Source organism: Chinchilla lanigera, unplaced genomic scaffold (assembly GCF_000276665.1).
Source record: "Chinchilla lanigera isolate Chin_1 unplaced genomic scaffold, ChiLan1.0 scaffold00011, whole genome shotgun sequence".
Lineage (NCBI taxonomy): Eukaryota > Metazoa > Chordata > Mammalia > Rodentia > Chinchillidae > Chinchilla > Chinchilla lanigera.
Window position 1 is genome coordinate 25,922,796 of NW_004955412.1, and position 7,904 is coordinate 25,930,699.

Sequence of the window (7,904 nt, forward strand, 5' to 3'; positions counted from 1 at the left end):
TATTTATGAGCTATGCAATCCGAACCTAGGACATAAAGCCTAAAGAATAAACAGGCAGCAGGGTGGGCTTAGAAAAATGGAAGGGAATAGAGATGAAAAAGAAGTCATGGGAAGAGGACAGGGACTCATTCAAGGAAGGAAAGAGGGAAGGAAGGAAGAAAAGGAAGGAAGGAAGGAAAGAAGAAAGGAAGGACAAAATGAAGGGAGGGAGGGAGGAAATGAATTCCCAGGACTTGTGAGAACAGTGACTTCTCTGGGTTACCCTAAGACTTAGTTGCGGCCCTGCTTGTGTAGGTGAGTATTACGGCTTGTGTTTAGACATCGTCTTCTCAAAGCCTCATGCACTCATAGGTGGGGCTTTTTCAGAGGTGACTGGATGTAGACTGTGTGATTGATTCATGGTGCCGGGCTCAGCTCAAGGGCACTAGGGTTAGAATGTGAATGTTACCCGCCCTAAGTAGTCTGGATAAGATAAACCGGGCAGGAAGACACTGTTAAGGTCCCTTGTTGCTTGGCTACCTCCGTCTGCCATTAACTGTTTGTTTCTCCTCTGCCATGTGCCATGCTGCCTTGGAGCCAGCCAGTTATGGACTGAAACTTCTATGAACTACGAGCTAAATAAACCTTTCTGCCTTTTACTTTGGGTGTTGGGTGTTTTGTCTCAGCAATGAGGAAAGTAACTAAGACGATGAGGAATGTGGTCACAATAAGTCTGGGCTTCCCCAGGCCACACTGCTTCTGTGTGGAAACCCAGGGAGATCTTGGAGTCCTTTTTACCCCAAGGAATCAAGCTTGGTGTAGAAACCAAAGGTCAGTGTAGGGCCTTGGAGGAGAGACTCCAGGGCAGAGGATCCTTGCAGGTACTGGAGATACAGCCAGTATTCAGAGAATAGTCTATGAACACACACATGTGCACAAAGATGTATGAACACAGCACACACACACATGCACACACTCCAAAGAAACAGGGACAATAGTCAGTGATTAGAAATGGAAAATCCTTAGACATTTTTATTTAACACAAAAGCATTTCTCTCTGAATGGAAATCATTAGACAAGGGAATATTCCTGTTTAATTGAAAAGTGGAACATCCTCTGTAGGATGAAGGGGATTTGGAGATCTTAATTGGTCTCTTCCTTTGTGAATTTCACTCCCACTTACAGAGACAGGACAAGGGGAGGGAAAGAGAAGGGAAGAGACAGAGAAAAGAGAAATTGAGACTGACAGAAAGAAGAGTCCACTTTGGATTTTCCAGAGACTGGAAAAGTGCTAGGAATTACAGATATGAGCAAATACAAAGAATAGCAGATTTAATACAGGTAGCTCCAAGGAGCTAGGGGATTTCAGAACTAAAAATAAGATGGCAGAAAAAGGTCCAAAGGTCTTAGTGCATTTCACCCAGCAATGTGACTGTGGATGTCTTCCTGTTATTAAACTACCCGAGAGTAGGAAGAATATATGACAGAGGAGGCGGTAGGGCAAAGAGGCTTCATTCTGCTCCTCTGGAGGCAGGTCTCTCACAGAGATGTAGTACACCTTATAAGTCAAGCATGTGGGTGTAGACCGTCCAGGGCTTAAACCCTAGATTCTCCACTTGCTAGCCACATCACTTAGGGCAAGGGACTTAACTACTCTGTGCCCAAGTCTCCCTGTCTAGAAAACGTGGATAATAATTATATCTAATCTTAAGGTTATTGGGATATTTAAATGATTAAAGACATGTAAAGCACTTAGAACGGCCACAGCAATAGTAAGTTCACAAGGAGTTGTACATATTATAATTCATGTCTTCATTCACATTAAATGAGCAATTACAATGTACTACATACTATGGTGGGCATCAGAGATACAAGGATGAATAAGTTGCCTTCCTCTTTAGGGGAATCTAAAGCTTATGGTAAGGGTACATAGGTAAGCAAATAGTTAAAACAGCATCTATTAAGTTCTATAGAAGGGAAAGAAACTAAATTTTCTGGGAAGACCCTACTCAGGGGTATTCAGGAAGGTCTCACTAATTAGGTGAATGAAGCTGGATGGGGATGAAAGGGATTCGGGTAGAGAGTGGTGGGAAGAGGGCATTCAAGAAGAGGGAAGAGCACCAAGCAAGGCAGAAAGGCACAGGGAGCACCACACATCAAAGAAAAAAGGTACCGTACTTTGGTGTTGGGATACAGATGGCCAGAGGGAGTGAGGTGGAGGTAAGGGGTAGTGGAGAAGATTTTGAGAAGGCGGACAACATCCAGACCGTGGTGACACTGTGTGCCACCTCAGTGGAACCTGTCCTAGGTGCGGGGCCATTACAAGTTTTAAGTAGGTGAGTGACATGATCAGATCTGAAAATTTGAGACAAGCATGCAGCTCAGTGCCTCGCACTTAGTAGGAGGTTAGTAGTGAGGCTTGGACAAATGCGTATCAACTCCCTGTAGTATGAGTGTGGGGAAGGCTTCTCAGTGGGAGCCTGACAGTAGGTCGCTGGGGGGCTGTGCAATCATCAGGGTAGATGACGGTGAGAACCTAAACTAAGGCAGTGATGATGAAGACGTGTTAAGAGGCATAGAGGTGATGCAATGCCCCTCAGAAACTCACTAGAGTTTAGGGAGGATGCCAAAAAGTCAGGAAGAGAGCTGGGAGTGGTGGCACAAGCCTGTAATCCCGGCACTAGGGAGGCTGGGGCAGGAGGATCTTTGTGTGTTCGAGACCAGCCTGGGCTACAAAGTGAGCTCAAGGCCAGCCTGAACTGCATAGTGAGACCCTGTCTCAAAAAGACAGCAACAACAACAACCAAAAAAGTCAGGAAGAGGCCAGGTGTGGTCATACATGCCTGTAATCCAGCACTCAGGAGGCTGAGGTAGGAGGATAGCCACTGTTCAAGGCCAGCCTGGGCTACAGATGGAGAGTCTGTCTCAAACAAACAAATGAAGGAAAAAGTCAGGAAGAGTCCAGTGGGAAGAAATCCTATTTACAATTGTATGGAACCAATAATAAACATTGGAATGAGCCTAAGTTATGGTTGATACATTGTGTCAACTTGGGCAGTCTAGGTTTGGCTAAGTGACTCAGCAGGGAGCCAGGGTGCTTACTTTGTATACATCCTGAGCCTGTGGAAGAGGAGGGCATGGAGATTATGTGAGTGCTACACGCCCCCTGGGTGGGGGCAGCCTGTTTACAATGCAAGGGAGGGAAAGAGGCTGTTTGCTGCCATTCTTCCCTTTTGCTCTTGTTTTTGCTGTGTTCTGCCGACTTGAACCTTTGCCCTCTGCCAGGTGCCACTCTGCCTGGGAGCCAGCCAAGTATGGACTAAAACCTCCACAAACTGTAAGCTAAATAAATCTTTCCTTCCTTAATTTTGGAGATTGGGTATTTTGTCCCAGCAATGAGAGAAAAGTAACTAAGACAGCTGAGTGTAGTGACACACACCTGTAAACCAGCCCAGCCTGGGAAACTTATTGACCTATCAAACCTCTGTCTCAAAGTAAAAAATGAAAAAGGGCTAGGGTGTAGCTCAGTACAAAGGCCCTGGGTTCAATCCTAAGAGAGAGAGAGAGAGAGAGAGAGAGAGAGAGAGAGAGAGAGAGAGAGAGAGAGAGAGAGAGAGAGGAATAACCATAACAAAAAATGTTCTAGCTATAAATGATGGAAACTTTAAAATTAGTAAAGGCTATTAAAATGTGGCAGCTTTTTTATCTTCCACAATCCTGTATACATGGGCTTAGGGAAGGATAGGTACACTTCTGCTCATCAAAGTTAAATATAAATCATTTCCTCCTCCTCCTGTCTAAAAACATCCCATCTTTGAGTTTCATGTCCTAAGACTCTACTACCTGTCACCCTAGTACCACCCAGTAGCAGCTCCTGGGATGATTACACCACATTTCTTTCAGATCTTACCTCCGGATCACTTTCACTCATCAATTCTTCCTCTGTCTAATTCTTGATGGTCTTATAGTCACAGAGATAACCCATCTGATATCCTTGCTGCTCAGGTTCTAGACCTCCTGCTCTCCCGCACCCTTGTTGCCTTCTCCACCTGGGCCATGAATTCCTATGGTCACATCCTATTAGCTTTTGTCTTAACCAATAACGGAACTTCTCCACAATCTCAATTTCAAGCATTCTTATTTCCAACCACCATCCCCTATTTTTCCTGTTCTTTTTTTCTGTATTCCAGTTCCAACAAAACTTACACCAAAGCAGGATAATCCAGTGGTCTCAGTTATTTTCCACAGGCCTCAAATCCTTTTCACTGTTGCTCTTTCAATCTGTCAACTCACAGCCTCACTCCCTTCCCTACTCAGTTTAAACTGGCATGGTCAAAACTCAGCAGAGTGAGTTTTCCTTACATACATTATAACTTCCCCTCTGACCTCACTCTGTGAGCTTGATTGGCGAATAGCAACTGGGGGCAAACCATTTCCTCTTTTTTTTTTAGGTACTGGGAATCAAACTCACAACCTCGTGTTTGCTGGGCAGGGGCTGTGCCGTTGAGCTACATCCCCGGCCCTACCTCTGCACTGCCTCAAGCACCTGAGAAGTACCTGGAGGGAAAGACGAGCCCACTTACTGTGGTTACACTTTTAATTCATGATCCCTGACCTCAAGTAAGCCTCTAATGTTGCCTAGAAATTATTATTATTATTATTATTTTGTACTGGGGATCTAACTCCGGACCTTGTGCTTGGCAGGCAGCTGCTTGTGCCGCTGAGCTGTATCCCCAGCTGGAAATTATACTGCATTCATATGTATGTATGCATGCGTGTGTATATATATATATATATATATATATATTTTTTTTTTTGGCACCAGGAATCAAACTCACGACCTCACGACCTCACGCTTGCCAAGCAGGCGCTTGCACCACTAAGCTATATCCCTGGCCCTGTATGTACGTATTTTAAAGAGAGTAAAAAAACCAAAATGATACAGAATTGCAAAACAACATAATAGGAAATTAACAATTTTTTTATTGGTTTTGTTTTGTTTACTTTTTGTTTGTCTTTTTGAGACAGGGTCTGGCTGTGCAGTTCAGGCTGGCCTTGAGTTCACTTTGTAGCCCACACTGGTCTGGAACTCACAGTGATCCTCCTGCCTCAGCCTCCTGAGTGCTGGGATTACAGGTGTGCGCCACCACACCCAACAACAATGGTTGTTATATTGGGTACTGTTATCTTTAAAGCAGTTGCTCAGATTACCAGATATGGGTATGCAAAATTGTTCAAACAATTAAGCATTAACTGTTCCTTTCAATAAACCAATAGAAATTAGTATTATCAAATCACAATTATCTTAGCTATAGGAAGGGAAAAATATATATACTGCACTTCTATAGCTGTAAGCTCCCCTGCTTTTCTACCTGAATATGTCAGATACTCTCTTTTCTGCTCAAACTGCTGATGGCTCGTTCCTAATCATCCCTCAAAGCTGACAACTTTGCTGCCTGTTCCTCGGAGAACAGTCAGTTTATGGGCTCCCCCACCAAGCTTTCCACCCCCTCCTTGTATCAGTGTCCATTCGCCTCACCCTTTGTCCTGTTTCCGGGAGTGAGTTGTCTATGTCCTGGCTGAGAGAACTCATTTACTTACGCTGACCCGACTGTCTCTCCCACTGAGGGACATTGCTCGAGCAATTCCTCCTTTCCTTCTCTGTATCATAAATTTACCCTTTCAATGACATAGTTTCGGGGCTGGGGATTTAGCTCAGCGGCAGAAGCCCTTGCCTGGCGAGTGCAGGGTCGTGAGTTCGGTTCCCGGTACCGGAGGAAAAAAAAAAAAAAAAAAGAAAATCAATGACATAGTTTTAGTTAGCACGTAAACATGAGGTTATTTCTCTCATTTTATTAAAAATTTTAAAATTTCATTTCTTTTTCAATCATCTCTCCATAAATCTCCTTCCCATTTCTCCAAAACTCATTTTTTTTTCTATTTATTCTTGAATCCACTACAGTCAGATTTTGCCCCCACCACTCTACCAAATCTGCTTTGAACAAAGCCAACAGTGACATCTGCATTCCTAAATTTAGTGTCAATTTCATTCTTTTTCTTTCTTTCTTTTTTTTTTTTTTTTTGGTTTTTTTGAGACAGGGTCTCTCTATGCAGTTCAGGCTGGTCTTGAACTCACTTTGTAGCCCAGGCTGGCTTCAAACTCACAATGATCCTCCTGCTTCAGCCTCCCAAGAGTGTGCACCACCACACCTAACTCTACAATTTCAGTCTTCAACCTACTCATCTTTTACTTTTTTAAAAAATTTAAAAATTTTTTTATGGTACCGGGAATCGAACTCAGGACCTTGCACTTGCCAGGCAGGTGCTTATGCCACTGAGCTATATCCCCAGCCCAACTTACTCGTCTTAATCCATTCGGGCTATTACAAAAATGTCATAGACTGGCCAGCCTGAATAACAAAGATTTATTTCTCACGGTTCTGGAGGCTGGGCAGTCCAAGAGAAAGGGGCTGGCAGATTCAGTGGTGAAGCCTGCATCATGCTCTATAGAAGGATATCTTCTCTCTGTGCCCTCACATGGTGGAAGAAGGAAAAGAGCTCCTGGGATTTATTTGTATTCGTCATTCACTGGTACTGAGGATTGAACCCAGGGCCTTTGTACTGAGCCATATCCCCAGCCCTTTTTAAATTTTCAGATTGGGTCTTGCTGTGCAGCTAAGTTGCCCAGGCTGAAGTCCAACACACTGGCTCTGCCTCCGAGAGGGATGGGATGACAGGCGTGTGCTGCCATGCTGGCCTCCGGAGCCTGTCTTAGAAAGACACCAATCCCATTCACGTAGGCTCCCTCCTCATGACTTGGTCACCTTCCAGTGGCCTCAAATACACATCCCCTTTAGGATTTGCCTTTCAGCATATAAATTTGGGGGACACAAGCATCCAGTCCATGAAGCCGATTCTTTCTGCCTCATTTCCATTGCTCCTCCCTCTCCTTCACTTGGTTTCTCCTTTCTTAGTTTCCACTGCACGTTTTCTGGTTTCTCTTATTTCTCTGGCCCCTTCTTAGTCTTCTTCATTGTTCCTCCTCAGTTCCCTAACTTCTCAGTGTTAGAGTCCCCAGGGCTCCGTTGTTTCTAAGCCCAACACAAAGCCAAAAGATATAACAATGTGTTGATGCATTTGACTTTTTTTTAACCTGGCAAAAATATTTCAAAAAGAACAAGATCCTGAGTTCGATTCCCAGCACCAATAAATAAATAAATAAATAAATAAAAGTTTAGTGAAGAAAATTGCAGCATGTATATGAGAGAAAAATAATAAAATTTCCCTAGTGCCATGAGAAGACAAATTATAGAAAATTACATAGGCAACCAATACGCATATAAAAACATGTGCAAGTTCCAAATACATGAGTATTACAAAACTTAAATTTATATTTTATTTGTTAAATTACAATATACAAAACTTTTTTGTAATATTCAGTCACGGTGAGCAAACAAGGGCTCTCATACCCCGCTGCAGAATTGTCACTCATGGCAACATTTTGAAGGGCAATTTGGCAATATCTATGAAAATTGTAAAGCACATGTTTCTGCTACATAATTTTTGGGCAGCTTATTTAACTTATGTAACTTATTGTCTAGTCGAAGATGCAGTTTTTTCATCAAATAAATGGAACAGCTATGCTGTAAGGTGCCTATGACAATTACAGGACATTATGCTTACAAAGTGCTTGGGTCTGGCTCCTTGTCTATCTTTTCCACTACTGGTAACCTGCACATCAAACATTGTGTCTGAAGCCAGAGGTGGGTGCACACCTGTAACACCAGCTACTCTGGAGGCCTTTAATCCCAGCCACTTGGGGCTGAGTATTTAGCTCAGCGGCACAGCGCCTGCCTGGCAAGTGCAAGGTCGTGAGTTTGATTCCCAGTACTGGAAAAAAACCAAACCAAACCAAACCAAACCAA